General features: G+C 38.5%; 1 non-coding gene across 2 annotated transcripts; it reads left to right on the plus strand.

Annotated features, from left to right (window-relative positions):
* Positions 1 to 1749: 1749 nt before the first annotated feature.
* LOC5515627 lies at positions 1750 to 16038 on the plus strand. 2 transcript variants are annotated; one of them, XR_007306778.1, is made up of 4 exons: positions 1750 to 3953; positions 4703 to 5178; positions 7347 to 7497; positions 15727 to 16038. It is a non-coding gene; the product is annotated as an uncharacterized LOC5515627 (transcript). The 2 variants fall into 2 exon arrangements; XR_007306777.1 differs by having other exon boundaries at positions 1752 to 5178.
* The last annotated feature ends 1737 nt before the right edge of the window (positions 16039 to 17775 follow it).

The raw sequence follows: 17775 nt of genomic DNA on the forward strand, positions 1-17775 counted from the left end.
GTTTTAAAGTATTACAGGTTTACCGTGCGCTCGCCTCAGGCTTTTTTAGACAATTTAGATGAACAACAGTCATTGATTGATATGACACGCCCAGTTCAGCCGCGATGATATTCCTGCCGGAGTCGTGCTTTAATATCTTTGCTCGGAGGGAGCGCAGCGAACGGAGAGCAAGTCTAATGGTATCGCATATGCGGAAACCTGATTTTTCGTGTCCACACCACAGGTTTCCCAGTCGGCTGATTTGTATTTTGATTTTATGCTTGTCAGCGGTCTTTTTCAAAAACCCTGTACTGAAACATGTTCGTCCCGTCCTCCGAGCATTCACTTTCTATTAGAAACTTCTAGTTTTAAATAATGTGAGCCCCGCTCTTTGCTTCCCTGTGGCCATACTTATCCACGGCTTATTAACAGGAAACCAAAGGTAGAACATACCCATCTTGGTCTCCCTGTGTTATTGTGTGGGATAGTACTCGCGTGAAAATGCGTGATCGTTTGCTTGACAAGTTTAGTGGTTTCCGTTACTTCTTAACGTGACGTTTTTCAATTATACTTATAATAAGCCATAGTGAAACCTTTAACCCCATATTATTTATTTCCTTGAAAAGCCACATTATGAATGTTTAAAAAATAACAAACACATGATGAGATAGATACACAAAATGTGCTTAAAGCTTTCAACAATCAACTGTAAAAGTTAGCAAGCTGTTTTCTTATAAAATATTTTAAAACATATCCATTCAAAACGCCACAGACTTTAACAGTAGAGCAGTATTTAGATATTCTCTATCAATCACAAAGGCATTATGCCTAAACAAAAAAAAGGAAATTATTAGTCAAGAATCAAACTTAATGTCTGCAGACGCTTCCTTTAGAGGCCTTCACGAGTTATTGCACGACCTACTGTGATATATACGTTTACCATCTTTATGTGCCTTTAGTGATCCTGACAATCAGAAAAAAAAATGACTTACGGTAAGGGCAAATATTTGAATTTCGATACAGGATAAAAGCAGGCTATACGTTTCCCTGTGGTATGGTAGTCCAATTATATTGATTCAACAATCAAAATACCCAAAGAAAGAGTCGTATCTTCGTTAGCAGAGTAATACAGCGCATAGAATATAGTTCACCATACACTGGTTATCGACTCTGCCAAATTTTGGTCTTTAATAGTCATCAGACTTTTTCAGGGTAGACTCAGCATAAACTATAGCACGACCACTTGATATTTGAGGAGAATTTTTCCCTACTTGGTTAATTTTTTTTTCACAGCCAGTTGGCATGCTGTTACTTTATGTAGCTGGTATGCTTGATTAGACGAACTTTTAAACCAAACTTATTTTCCTCAATGTTATTCTAAAGATTTTTACATTATTATAGAATCTCATATCATATAATCTTGCACGGGGTCACAGCTACCGAACAACAGCAAATCGAACGTAAATCAGATGATTTTTAGGAGCTGAATTGTGGTGGTGGTGGTGGTGGTGGTGGTGGTGGGGGGGGGGGGGGGGGGTTCCTGGCTGCATTTCTCATGTGGGACACCGAGCAGAGTGGTTGACCATGTTAAGGTACCTACCCGCCTCTTGGTCTACCTGTGTTACGAGTACCTACCCGCCACTTGGTCTACCTGTGCTTAGGTACTACCCGCCTCTTGGTCAACCTGTGTTACGAGTACCTACCCGCCACTTGGTCTACCTGTGCTTAGGTACTTACCCGCCTCTTGGTCTACCTGTGTTAAGGTACTTACCCGCCTCTTGGTCTACCTGTGTTAAGGTACTTACCCGCCTCATGGTCTACCTGTGCTTAGGTACTTACCCGCCTCTTGGTCTACCTGTGCTGAGGCACTTACAATTGGGGTGTTTGATGGAGACGAAGTATTGATGGTCTTGTCTTAAGTTACGTCTAAATATTTCTGTACACTCATGAATGTTTACTGTTTAATTTGACCTTTGCAATTATGACCCAATTCTACTGAAATGTGTCAAACGAAAAAAACTGCTTGAAAATATGTTTTAAAAATAGAGAAAACCGGATGAAAACAATATGTGAAGAACATATAGGCTCTCAAACGCCACCTCAACATTTGAACAAAGCCGCTCTTTACCACAATAATATTGATTCCTTCCGCAAAACGTGACACAGACTTTGATAGAAAAACTTATTTGCGCCTATATTCGTACATCCCACCAAAACGTCAGACCAACAATAAACTAAATTATCTATAAGTATCGAAAAGTCATGCTATTTAGACCAGCAGTCTGCGTGTTTGTGCGAGGACGGATTTGTTGTTGCCTTGTGTTTGTCTGATCGTGTTCAAGAAAGTTAAAAAAAGCAGTCACTCTTGCTAGGTGAGATGTTAATACAGGGTTCAACTCCCGCGATGGCACCTCACAATTATGGACACCACGCTTTACAGACAGAAACCGTCACCAAATGAGACTTGAACACAAAAAGGGACTCAAATCGTTAACATTTTAGGACTACAGCAGGGTACCCTTGGTGCCCGTAATAACGTGTTTAATTATTTTTTTACAAGTCTTAATAGATAACAATCCTGATCTGTTTAGACATTGTTATCTTTCATAGCGGAAGACACAGCGGAATATCTGACACCTTCGGAAGGTTTTATGGAGTTGTCCGCTTAATGACGGAAGAATTTGGTTTAAGGACTATGGAATTTGTCCGTTAAATCGAGGTTGTTTGGCCCGTTGCGTTGCGGTTTTACTGTACAGAGATCAAGGTGCCGCAAAAAGTTAGTTGTTTTGGATTCTCTTAATCGTGTATTCTACAAGTTAAAATAAAAATAGAAATCCACAAAAATTTTAGAAGGAAAGAAAAAGTGATCAAGATTAAAAAAAAAAAAAAAAACAACAAGACAGTTTTAAACTTTAAAACTGTTTTTTTTTTCTTGGCTGAGCCGTCAGGTTCCATCGACCACCAGTCGCTGTCGATGACGCGCTAAGCCTAGATATTATCATCAGTTATTCTAAGCTAGGCAATCGTCTTTAAAAGGAACCTTACAGCTTGTTATATGTGGCTTCGTAGATCGAAAATGAGATAACACTGAAATTGATTTACATTGCCATAAAGCAAACCTTCGACGACATGGCCATAACAGAAAAATGCCAGTTAATGTCGCTTTACGCGCGAAAAGGAAAATCCCCGCTTTGCAACGCAATGAATACACTAAGCACGATCATGGCAGAATATAGAAACAAACACTTCTTGATTGGTGCTTTCTATTATGCTGCAATTTCGCCCTTTTTCTTGTAGTTTTTGGGTTTTGTTCAAAAGACCCGCAATTTCGCGACAAAGCCGCTATTAGAATTTGCACAAGTATTATCTCAATGAGAACATCTGTTATTTTAGTTATAACATGAAGATAATAACATCCTTATTGTATGCGCTTGTGGTGGAAAAGAATCTTAGGAAATTTTACAGAAAAAAAATAGGATCGCGAAAGCGCGGTTTCTGCGGCGACATGGAGACTAGATAAAGATGCCATGGTTTTTGCCGCGTCCATTGAAAGAAATCGACACAGATTAGATTTTAAGACTAAGATAACACAGGTATTGTTGCAGAGTCTGTAAATACTGCCCCGTACGGATAGATTGTACAGTCTTTGTAGTCGTAAACGGCGCTGCGTTCGTTTGTGGGTGGTCAAGTGCATGACTGCGAAATATAGAGTAAGGCATGAACAAGTTATACTTTTTTTCGCTGGATTTTCTAGGTCATAAAAGCGTATAAAGAGTATAGGGGGTGGTAAGCTTTTACACGAGGTGATAAATATGGAGTTCTAAAAATCTCGAGTACACTAATACAATGATATTTATTTATTTCAGGTGCAAACTGTAATATCTGTAATTTTCCTGGAAGTGTCACCTCGTAAACTTTGTACTCACAAAGAACAATTTTGGTACAGCAAGTGGTTTTGAACAAAGGCAACTGAGGTGTAGATATAATCGGGGGAAATTAGTTTTCGGGCACAAACTTTTAATCTTCTTTATTTCTTTTACCTAACAAGCCCTGCCGTGCTATTGTGTTTTGGGAAAGGTAATGCAAACGAAATAAATGTCAAAAAGCCAAGTATTAATAGTTAAGAATATTTTACTTAAAAGCCATCGACTGATTTTGAGGCAGGAAATTACTTTTTTTAATTACTTTTACATAGCTGTTAATCCGTCTAATTTTGTACAATGAAAACTGCTTCTTTTTTAAGTATCACTTCTCACATTTGAACTAGCACTTCAGGATATTCAAAAGCTCGAGGTATGCAACCGATGTGAGCCAGGTTTGTTTAACCGGATTATTTAGGCCGCCCAGGGGTCTTGTAAAACGGCGGGTCATACGGTTTGACGGTACATAGAATGTCAAAGAGCCCATGTCCTGGGATAAAACTCATTTATTTTGACCGTCTGTAGGAGCTGCACAGAAGCCTTGTTATTACCACCGAAAAAAATAGCAAGGTCTGGGCTAGATCCTCAGATCTAGTGGAAATTGAATTTTGTTTTGCATTACCTACTAAATTAATAATTACTTTGCAATAACAACCTGAGGCAAAACAATCAAGAAAAGAAATCCAACCGAATTCAAAAGCGAGAAGTGTTTTTAAAATAAACATTACTTATAATGCTCATTTGACAAGTCTTTTAAAATTTCAAACGAAAAAGAAGATCGATCTTCGGTTTCTTATTGACAGGCGAACTTCATTTTTATCAACTGATTTCTCCAGCCTTCCTCGCCCTGTAAACAGATCGTACCGATTGCACTCCCCCAAGCTTGAAACAACCCGAGACATGATGGATATTTTTATCAAGATTCTCGTTACCTGGTTGCCTTAACAATCTTTCCATAACCATCGTCCCGAGTAAGCAATTGATAGTAGTATAGAATAATTCGACTTAAATAGAAATCAGTAAAAACCAGTTAGGGGTATCGGTGGGGTGTCGCCGCTCTTTGCAATGTGATAGGTCCAGAATTACGAGGGAGATTACCACCAATGAAAAAACAAATAAAAAATGCAGCAGAAGTGTGGTGGGGGAAATCACTCCTTTCTGCATATAAAGATTACGAAGCGCGATTTGTGTTGTGTTCCACAGACTGACTTGGCGACAAGATGGAAGTCATTGCTTCGATTCTCCTGTTGGGCTTGAGTCTACAAGTAAACGCTAATGAGTAAGTCTAGTAGCCGAGGTTTATTTGTAGCGTTTTACTATCTAAATATTACACTTATTGATATAACATTTGAACCGTGCATGGTTTGTTTTTGTGTCGACATTTGAACCGTGCATGGTTCGTTTTTGTGTCGACAATGGCAGGTTAATGGAGTCAATGCAAACTGTATAAGCTAGCTTATATTTCTCACTAGGACTAAAGCGCAACAGAATGTCCAACGCAGTGAGAATAGGGCTCAAAGACAAGCGCAATAAAAATGAAAATAGCTCAAATACAAGAAAACCTTAGTCCCAGGGCCTTTACAGCCAAATTTGTTGTTGCGCGACCTCAACGAATCCAAAATCCATGTCTCGTTTGGGAATAGCACTTAGTCAGACACAATCCTTGGGGGCGGTTTGTCTGGTTTTGATTGTTTGTTTTGATATTGACTACGCGCTATTCCCATACAAGAAACAAAATTTGGATTCTGGGAGGTCGAGCAACAACTAATTTGGCTATAACATCTCAGTTACTGAGAGAATGATAGAATTGAAAATTGCTTTTGTATTTAAATGGTATTTCCTCTTTCAAGACTTCTTGTTAACTCTAATTAGCTATATTCGTGGCTCTGGAAGCAGAAAGACTTAAGTCAATTTTGTTTGGCTGTACAAAGTCAAACAGCGACATCATCATGTCGTTACTTTTCGCAAACTTTAACATTAGATTTTTTTGGGCTTTATATAACAATATTATTATGAAATAAAAATTGAGTTTGGAGAAAAAGAATAGATGGGGATCGTGTAGGTATATCTCGTAATTGAAAGTTTCCGCGATTAAGGGTGGGAATGATAGACATGTTTTGATCTTGAGATAAGTACTAGGAAGTCGCTGCGCTGGGAGGCATACTAAAGGCTAAAGGGGGAAAGGGGATGGGGGGGGGGGGGGGGGAATTTAAGGTAAATGTAAGTTTTTGTACTCGCCCCCAGGACCCGCACGGCTCAAAATATAAGATGGCGTCCGATCACCTAACGATTTTTTCGAAATTATATCACCAAACACAGCTTGCAAGCCTGAAATATGTCTTAGCTACGTGCGACGTATTTGGCGTTCTTAGTTTGTTGTTGGTCATGGCCTTTATCAGCTTGAAGCATTTTTACCTTTAATCCCCCCTCCCCCCAGATAGCGATTTTAGACATAATGTCAGGCACTTTAGCATGCCCCTCGGCACAGCGATATGTAACTTTCTATTGCATATCTCAAATGCGTGTGTTTCATTAATATCGAGACCAGGATCAAAGCATGTTTAATATTCACACGCGGACACTTTTGATTACCAGGTACTTGTATCTGGTATTTATCACTAGGCTTTACCCGATCCAGACGCCGTCCTTTTCATATACTATTCCAAAGTGCTTGCGGTCGTCGTTCGAAGTCGATTGTCTCATCTTCTACGTGTTTTTACAAATAAAATGAACATTAATCGAGCCCTTGCGCAACTTCTGACACCATTTTAAAGATTACCCAGAAGACTCCGGGATTGATTAGTACACGCACTTAATCTACGCACTTCGGTTATTGTTCTCAAGTTCACCAAACGTTGTGTTTGCAACATTGTTATGTAACGCAACATTTTTGTGCTATGTTGTAGGATATTAAGCCAGAATCAAAATCTGAAATAACAAACCATTAAAATGTGATCCATGTAACAGCACGTGGTAGTTCTTGTGCAATACATTCGACCACGTACGTGGTCATGTCTAGTCGACAAACAAAACGGGCCACTTCTGATCTTCTCCAGCCTCTTTTGCAAACGATGTCGCAAAACCATCCGTGTATCACGTGGCATGTGGCGTCATTTGTTGTACTAAAAAGATGTTCCTCGCTCGCTCTCTATTCCTGCTGAAACTCTACAGAAACGCTTGCTACGCAGGCAACGATTTAGACAGCACGATTTAGTCGTGTGCGACCTGTCTACGACATGTCTTAGCCTTGAATTACAAACTACGACTTTCGCAGTCGAACATCGTAAAGGAGTCGTAGGCTGATTTATACTCTACGACTCGAGTTGTAAGAGTGTCGCATACAACTAAATCGTGCTATCTAAATCAGCCTTAACACAAAGCAATAGAGACACTTCTACTAGAATTACGATGATCCCTGTGATATCCATTTCTCTTTCTTTTACACAGTGATTTCAACACTAGCAAAGCTATCGACAAACTGTTCAGTAAAGAATCATATGACCGACGACTCAGGCCGCACAGACAGACGGGAAGACTGATAAACGTCACGATCGGGATGACTGTGGTCTCATTCGGACAAATACGAGAAAGAGATATGGTAGGGCTGATACACTTATTGTATAAATGCTGATGGCAATGATAATAGTGGTGATCGGTGGTGGCAATGATAATAGTGGTGATCGGTGGTGGCAATGATAATAGTGGTGATCGGTGATGGCAATGATAATCGTGGTGATCGGTGGTGGCAATGATAATAGTGGTGATGACAATGATAATAGTGGTGATCGGTGGTGGCAATGATAATAGTGGTGATCGGTGGTGGCAATGATAATAGTGGTGATCGGTGATGGCAATGATAATCGTGGTGATCGGTGGTGGCAATGATAATAGTGGTGGTGGCAATGATAATAGTGGTGATGGCAATGATAATAGTGGTGATGACAATGATAATAGTGGTGATGACTATGATAATAGTGGTGATGGCAATAATAATAGTGGTGATGGCAATGATAATAGTGGTGATGGCAATGATAATAGTGGTGATGACAATGATAATAGTGGTGATGACAATGATAATAGTGGTGATGGCAATGATAATAGTGGTGATGACAATGATAATAGTGGTGATGGCAATGATAATAGTGGTGGTGGCAATGATAATAGTGGTGATGGCAATGATAATAGTGGTGATGACAATGATAATAGTGGTGATGACTATGATAATAGTGGTTAGGGCAATGATAATAGAGATGATGACAATGATAATAGTGGTGGTGGCAATGATAATAGTGGTGGTGGCAATGATAATAGTGGTGATGGCAATGATAATAGTGGTGATGACAATGATAATAGTGGTGATGACAATGATAATAGTGGTGATGACAATAATAATAGTGGTGATGGCAATGATAATAGTGGTGATGGCAATGATAATAGTGGTGATGACAATGATAATAGTGGTGGTGGCAATGATAATAGTGGTGATGACAATGATAATAGTGGTGATGGCAATGATAATAGAGATGATGGCAATGATAATAGTGGTGATGGCAATGATAATAGAGATGATGACAATGATAATAGTGGTGATGGCAATGATAATAGTGGTGATGGAAATGATAATAGTGGTGATGGCAATGATGATAGTGGTTATGGCAATGATAATAGTGGTGATGGCAATGATAATAGTGGTGATGGCAATGATAATAGTGGTGATGACAATGATAATAGTGGTGATGGCAATGATAATAGTGGTGATGGCAATGATAATAGTGGTGATGGCAATGATAATAGAGATGATGGCAATGATAATAGTGGTGATGGCAATGATAATAGTGGTGATGGCAATGATAATAGTGGTGATGGCAATGATAATAGAGATGATGGCAATGATAATAGTGGTGATGGCAATGATAATAGAGATGATGGCAATGATAATAGTGGTTAGGGCAATGATGATAGTGGTGATGGCAATGATAATAGAGATGATGGCAATGATAATAGTGGTGATGGCAATGATAATAGAGATGATGACAATGATAATAGTGGTTAGGGCAATGATGATAGTGGTTATGGCAATGATAATAGTGGTGATGGCAATGATAATAGTGGTGATGACAATGATAATAGTGGTGATGACAATGATAATAGTGGTGATGACAATAATAATAGTGGTGATGGCAATGATAATAGTGGTGATGGCAATGATAGTAATGGTGATGGCAATGATAATAGTGGTGATGACAATGATAATAGTGGTGATGACAATGATAATAGTGGTGATGACAATGATAATAGTGGTGATGGCAATGATGATAGTGATTATGGCAATGATAATAGAGATGATGACAATGATGATAGTTGTGATGACAATGATAATAGTGGTGATGGCAATGATAATAGTGGTGATGGCAATAATAATAGTGGTGATGACAATGATAATAGTGGTGATGGCAATGATAATAGAGATGATGACAATGATAATAGTGGTGATGGCAATGATAATAGTGGTTAGGGCAATGATAATAGTGGTGATGGCAATGATAGTAATGGTGATGGCAATGATAATAGAGATGATGGCAATGATGATAGTGGTTATGGCAATGATAATAGAGATGATGACAATGATAATAGTGGTTATGGCAATGATAATAGTGGTGATGGCAATGATAATAGTGGTGATGGCAATGATAATAGTGGTGATGACAATGATAATAGTGGTGATGGCAATGATAATAGAGATGATGACAATGATAATAGTGGTGATGGCAATGATAATAGTGGTTAGGGCAATGATAATAGTGGTGATGGCAATGATAATAGTGGTGATGGCAATGATAATAGTGGTGATGACAATGATAATAGTGGTGATGACAATGATAATAGTGGTGATGACAATGATAATAGTGGTGATGGCAATGATGATAGTGGTTATGGCAATGATAATAGTGGTGATGGCAATGATAATAGTGGTGATGGCAATGATAATAGTGGTGATGGCAATGATAATAGTGGTGATGGCAATGATAATAGTGGTGATGGCAATGATAATAGTGGTGATGACAATGATAATAGTGGTGATGACAATGATAATAGTGGTGATGACAATGATAATAGTGGTGATGGCAATGATAATAGTGGTGATGGCAATGATAATAGAGATGATGGCAATGATAATAGTGGTTAGGGCAATGATGATAGTGGTGATGGCAATGATAATAGAGATGATGGCAATGATAATAGTGGTGATGGCAATGATAATAGAGATGATGACAATGATAATAGTGGTTAGGGCAATGATGATAGTGGTTATGGCAATGATAATAGTGGTGATGGCAATGATAATAGTGGTGATGACAATGATAATAGTGGTGATGACAATGATAATAGTGGTGATGACAATGATAATAGTGGTGATGGCAATGATAATAGTGGTGATGGCAATGATAGTAATGGTGATGGCAATGATAATAGTGGTGATGACAATGATAATAGTGGTGATGACAATGATAATAGTGGTGATGACAATGATAATAGTGGTGATGGCAATGATGATAGTGATTATGGCAATGATAATAGAGATGATGACAATGATGATAGTTGTGATGACAATGATAATAGTGGTGATGGCAATGATAATAGTGGTGATGGCAATAATAATAGTGGTGATGACAATGATAATAGTGGTGATGGCAATGATAATAGAGATGATGACAATGATAATAGTGGTGATGGCAATGATAATAGTGGTTAGGGCAATGATAATAGTGGTGATGGCAATGATAGTAATGGTGATGGCAATGATAATAGAGATGATGGCAATGATGATAGTGGTTATGGCAATGATAATAGAGATGATGACAATGATAATAGTGGTTATGGCAATGATAATAGTGGTGATGGCAATGATAATAGTGGTGATGGCAATGATAATAGTGGTGATGACAATGATAATAGTGGTGATGGCAATGATAATAGAGATGATGACAATGATAATAGTGGTGATGGCAATGATAATAGTGGTTAGGGCAATGATAATAGTGGTGATGGCAATGATAATAGTGGTGATGGCAATGATAATAGTGGTGATGACAATGATAATAGTGGTGATGACAATGATAATAGTGGTGATGACAATGATAATAGTGGTGATGGCAATGATGATAGTGGTTATGGCAATGATAATAGAGATGATGACAATGATGATAGTTGTGATGACAATGATAATAGTGGTGATGGCAATGATAATAGTGGTGATGGCAATGATAATAGTGGTGATGACAATGATAATAGTGGTGATGGCAATGATAATAGAGATGATGACAATGATAATAGTGGTGATGGCAATGATAATAGTGGTTAGGGCAATGATAATAGTGGTGATGGCAATGATAGTAATGGTGATGGCAATGATAATAGAGATGATGGCAATGATGATAGTGGTTATGGCAATGATAATAGAGATGATGACAATGATAATAGTGGTTATGGCAATGATAATAGTGGTGATGGCAATGATAATAGTGGTGATGGCAATGATAATAGTGGTGATGACAATGATAATAGTGGTGATGGCAATGATAATAGAGATGATGGCAATGATAATAGTGGTGATGGCAATGATAATAGAGATGATGACAATGATAATAGTGGTGATGGCAATGATAATAGTGGTGATGAAAATGATAATAGTGGTGATGGCAATGATGATAGTGGTTATGGCAATGATAATAGTGGTGATGGCAATGATAATAGTGGTGATGGCAATGATAATAGTGGTGATGACAATGATAATAGTGGTGATGGCAATGATAATAGTGGTGATGGCAATGATGATAGTGGTTATGGCAATGATAATAGAGATGATGACAATGATAATAGTGGTGATGGCAATGATAATAGTGGTGATGGCAATGATAATAGTGGTGATGGCAATGTTAATAGTTGTGATGACAATGATAATAGTGGTTATGGCAATGATAATAGTGGTGATGGCAATGATAATAGAGATGATGACAATGATAATAGTGGTTAGGGCAATGATAATAGTGGTTATGGCAATGATAATAGAGATGATGACAATGATAATAGTGGTGATGGCAATGATAATAGTGGTGATGGCAATGGTAATAGGGATGATGGCAATGATAATAGTGGTGATGGCAATGATAATAGTGGTGATGACAATGGTAATAGGGATGATGACAATGATAATAGTGGTTATGGCAATGATAATAGTTGTGATGACAATGATAATAGTGGTGATGGCAATGATAATAGAGATGATGACAATGATAATAGTGGTGATGGCAATGATGATAGTGGTTATGGCAATGATAATAGAGATGATGACAATGATAATAGTGGTGATGGCAATGATAATAGTGTTGATGGCAATGGTAATAGGGATGATGGCAATGATAATAGTGGTGATGGCAATGATAATAGTGGTGATGGCAATGATAATAGTGGTTATGGCAATGATAATAGTTGTGATGACAATGATAATAGTGGTGATGGCAATGATAATAGAGATGATGGCAATGATAATAGTGGTGATAGCAATGATAATAGTGGTGATGACAATGATAATAGTGGTGATGACAATGATAATAGTGGTGATGACAATGATAATAGTGGTGATGGCAATGATAATAGTGGTGATGGCAATGATAATAGTGGTGATGGCAATGATAATAGAGATGATGGCAATGATAATAGTGGTGATGGCAATGATAATAGAGATGATGGCAATGATAATAGTGGTGATGACAATGATAATAGTGGTGATGACAATGATAATAGTTGTGATGACAATGATAATAGTGGTTATGGCAATGATAATAGTTGTGATGACAATGATAATAGTGGTGATGGCAATGATAATAGAGATGATGACAATGATAATAGTGGTGATGGCAATGATGATAGTGGTTATGGCAATGATAATAGAGATGATGACAATGATAATAGTGGTGATGGCAATGATAATAGTGGTGATGGCAATGGTAATAGGGATGATGGCAATGATAATAGTGGTGATGGCAATGATAATAGTGGTGATGGCAATGATAATAGTGGTTATGGCAATGATAATAGTTGTGATGACAATGATAATAGTGGTGATGGCAATGATAATAGAGATGATGGCAATGATAATAGTGGTGATGGCAATGATAATAGTGGTGATGACAATGATAATAGTGGTGATGACAATGATAATAGTGGTGATGACAATGATAATAGTGGTGATGGCAATGATAATAGTGGTGATGGCAATGATAATAGTGGTGATGGCAATGATAATAGAGATGATGGCAATGATAATAGTGGTGATGGCAATGATAATAGAGATGATGGCAATGATAATAGTGGTGATGGCAATGATAATAGTGGTGATGGCAATGGTAATAGGGATGATGGCAATGATAATAGTGGTGATGGCAATGATAATAGTTGTGATGACAATGATAATAGTGGTTATGGCAATGATAATAGTTGTGATGACAATGATAATAGTGGTGATGGCAATGATAATAGAGATGATGACAATGATAATAGTGGTTAGGGCAATGATAATAGTGGTTATGGCAATGATAATAGAGATGATGACAATGATAATAGTGGTGATGGCAATGATAATAGTGGTGATGGCAATGGTAATAGGGATGATGGTGTGCGTTGGTGCGACCAAGTGGCCAAGACATTTTTATTCAGAATCGTCCAGAACATGTAAGACTGCATTCGTATATGATCTATTTTGAAGTTTCCTTGCGAATATACCGTTGTATTTTCAATGATAAGCAATAACAAAGGATTTGGAAACGTACAACCTCACAACCAGTCTCCTTTGCAGCCGCCCGAGGTCATAGTTACGCAAAAACGCTCGCTGCAACCTTCTCTGGTATTATATAGGTTTTGCCAATCTGTGTGACCTTTGTGTTGACGGGCTGAGATCATCCGCGCGCAGAGGACAGAGCAAAAAAATGGCACTAAATTTTCCAATTCTCAATATATAAGCTCAAAATTTTAAAGAAATTTAAAAGATATGAAATTTAAATATTAGCGAGCAAAGTTGGCTTCATTTCTGATCAGAGCCCGACTTCTCCCTAAAAACGAGGAGAATTCATACTTTGAGCATTTGAAAATTGCACTTCAAGCCCCATATCTCGAAGACGAATCCATTAAAAAAAACACTTTTTGATATGTTGGTTTTCATAACATAAGGAACCTCTATGCAAAAATTCAAGCTTACCGAAGTTAACCAGAGCTTATTTTGGGAAATCTTGCCATTTTTTTGCCCTGCGCGCGAGTCCCAAACAAACACCATTATACCAGGCTTGGCCAACAGGATTTAAAATTCTTTCATAGCATCGTAATCAGGCGCGTACCGAGGGGAGAGGAGTCGGGATGGGGAAGGGGGAGGGAGAGGGGGCAGTCAAAGGCATGTGGAAAAATAGTATTTGACGATTTTCGATGAGAAATGACCCACTTTTTTTTGACGGGAGGTTTTTTATGAGAAACATTTATAGAACATCCAGCCTGTTTCACAAAATTTTAAGGACGTACCACAAGCATATCGGGGCTCAGATAGCAGCAAAATACATCTTTAGAGCACTGCGTTCCGAAATGTTAAAGCAAATTGTTTTCATAATAACAACCAATAATAACAAAGTATCATTGTTTTTGTCGTTTGTGTTATTCTCTTTTTATAAAACATGATCCGTTTTATATTTCTATATACACTAGCTGGTGTATGGTTACATCATAGTTACTATGGTTACATTAATCCGAAAATCATCTTAGTCAGTTACCAAAAGTCTAATGTTGGAGCATGAGCTATGTGGCCAAGATATGGACAGAAAGTCTAATGTGCAAGCATGAGCTCTGATGCCAAGATATGGACAGCAAGTCTAATGTGCAAGCATGAGCTCTGAGGCCAAGGTATGGACAGAAAGTCTAATAGACAGAAAGTCTTAATCGTCAGTGCGATGTTGACGATTAAGAGAACGGCGTCTCTGTGCATGACTATGTTCGTGGATCCGCTGTCTCGGAGTTTTGCACTTAATGCGTTGATTTGTTAGTTTCATTTGAGAGAAACTCGTCTTTCTTTGATGTTTGAATCATGCTGCCTGTGAAATTGACAGTTGTCCCACATAATTTTAAGCTGATGGGTGCAATCCTTTTTGTTTGGCGCCTCTTAATAACCACCATAAACAGCGGTAGCTTCACTGTACTTTCTATACACGTACTGGACATACATAGCGATAATCGCATCGTATGTTAGCCCCCTAGGCCATGGGATGGGGTGTAATATTGCGCCACCATCAAGAACGAAGTGGACTTAGTTGCAAGTTTCGGCAGTAGAAACGAGTAAAACACTGACGGGAGGTAACTACACATCTCAAATCTATAACTATCTATTGCATTGTCGATTTACTCTCCTATTCCAAAAAAAACACTGAGTCTTTGCAACAAGAGTTGAGGGTCAACTTCCACGACATCGGCGGTTTTTTCTAGCTAGAGTCACAGTTTTAGCCTTCTTGTAAGGAGAAATATTGTACCTTCTTGCCTGCCATTGAAGAATGAATCTCTCCTACTTCCTTAGCTCTATCTGCATTTACATTTTCGTCAGAAACAACAACTGAAACAAAGTTGCGCAGGGAAGGATCCGGTGCGAAGGGATTACGGTCGCTAAGGTATGCGGCTATCTCTTGGGTTTCCTTGAAGTCACGGTAATTGCGCGCCTTGGTTGTGTCTTTGTGCTGTTCACTGGTCTTGTAGATAGTACCCGTAAGACTTTGCATTGTATTATTTATCTCCGCAGGCATGGAGATAAACCACATCAGACGTTGTGTCTCCGTCATCTCTTGGCCACGCATCGATCCTCCCGTGGTTTTGACACTGCGCATCAAAGCCTGCTCTATTAAGTCCGTAAACAATACAAACCAATACCTGTCACTCTGGCAGCAAACCTGTGTCGCTTCTACTCTACACACAACACGTCTCGCCGTTGTACATTTAATTGCGCAGACAAAGAATGCAACTGTTTGAAATGGCTTTATTCATTATACACTTTTACACCGAATGGAGGTTGATAAATCCTAAAACAAATAATAAACCCAAATGGCTTTGAAAATGTATTCTTCTTCATGCCCAACAGCAAGTAAGTTTCTTCGGTGTCGTAGACATTTCGATTAAAAGTTAACTTAACTTGACTTCTAACGTCGATGAGTATCGCGACGGCATAGTACTTTATGGAGCCCGAAGATAACGTGTCCTAATATCAGAACACATAACACTTTGCTTACATTGAGTACTAGCTCAAGTTGATTCCCCGTATGTAAATAAAGCCCGAGGCGCGCGGTGCACTAATATGCTTAGGATCCTTTAAATCTTTTTCATTGCTATTGCAATAGCAATATTCCAAATCAGCATATTGAGATGAAGTAGCTTTTCCTGTATCTTGTGGAACGTAGTTTTTTTTCCGTAATCACAAAGCCTTACAAAAAGAGAGAGTTTGACATCGTTTTTCCCATACCGAGATTAAGAACATTGTGCTAGCATAAAAACAACTTGTCTATCAGGACAAGCTTTAATAAAAAAATGCATTCTTTCATTTACACACAAAACGGGCCCCTGAGTGCACTGTACCATGAAGTAAACATTCTTTGTGCAGACAAATGGAAGACTCTAATGATTGTTATTGATGATAGGATACATTAAATGTAGGAAAAAAATCTTAAAATTTCTTAAAATGGGATCCAAGCCGGTTTCTGCTGTAGTGGTCTCCCTGCCTGTTGGCCCTCGTATGTCCTTTGTAGTATTATATCTTTGTTCATCCTGGCGAAGCAAAATAGATAATTAAAAATTCGAAACAAGATGCGAAACAAGATGAAACCACGAAATAATTAATAATTATTCGCCGACGGCGAAGTAAATAGCGGTGGATAGTACCCGAGACGCGAAGCGTCGAAAGGATTATCCACCGCTATTCGCTGAGCCTGAGGAGAATAATTGTTTTAGTATATTTGTTCGTATTTTTTTTTTAAGATTTTGCCCACTCTGAATATTGAGGGCACCAAATAATAATAATAAGCGCCTGCACCCGCGAACGGGTATAACACAGTTTGTATTTAACTGTTCTCCGCCCTTTTACGGCGAGCTTCCCTTTGTTTTAAATAGGTTTCATATCTTTTTTTGTCGTATGACGTGCAGATGTTATTTGTGATCGCCCTCCATTCCTTTCTATTATGTACATGATAGTTCCACGCTTCAAGGACGCATCCAATTTTGAGGTCTTTTTTCAAAATGTCCTTGAATCTTAGTTTAGGACGACCAACTGGGCGAGACCCGTGTTCTAGCTCCGAAAATAACAGCTGCTTAGGCACTCTGTCATCGTCCATTCGGCAGAGGTGACCAAGCCAGCGGAGACGATTTCTAGCTAATTTTGTTTCAATATCATCTACGTTTGCACGACGGAGGACGTCTTCATTGCTTATATAGTCATCCCACTTAATCTTGAGGATTAGGCGTAAATGGCGTTGTTGCAGAGTACGAAGTTCTCTAACTTCATGCTGATATACAGTCCATGTCTCACTACCGTACAATAAGAGAGGCATTAGACATTGATTATAAACAGCGATCTTGGTTGGTACAGTGAGATCACGTGAGTCGAAAACTCTCTTTCGAAGGCGACCATAAGCACATGATACAGCTTGTATACGAGATGTGAGCTCCGCTCTCATTGAGCAGTCACTTGACAGGATACTACCAAGGTATTTAAAGTGAGTAACATTGACCAGCTTAATGCCATCAACATAAAAGTCGGCAGTATTACCAATACACATAGTCTCCGTCTTTTTAGTGTTAATGC

This window comes from Nematostella vectensis, chromosome 15 (genome assembly GCF_932526225.1).
Source record: "Nematostella vectensis chromosome 15, jaNemVect1.1, whole genome shotgun sequence".
In the NCBI taxonomy this organism is placed as follows: Eukaryota; Metazoa; Cnidaria; class Anthozoa; order Actiniaria; family Edwardsiidae; genus Nematostella; species Nematostella vectensis.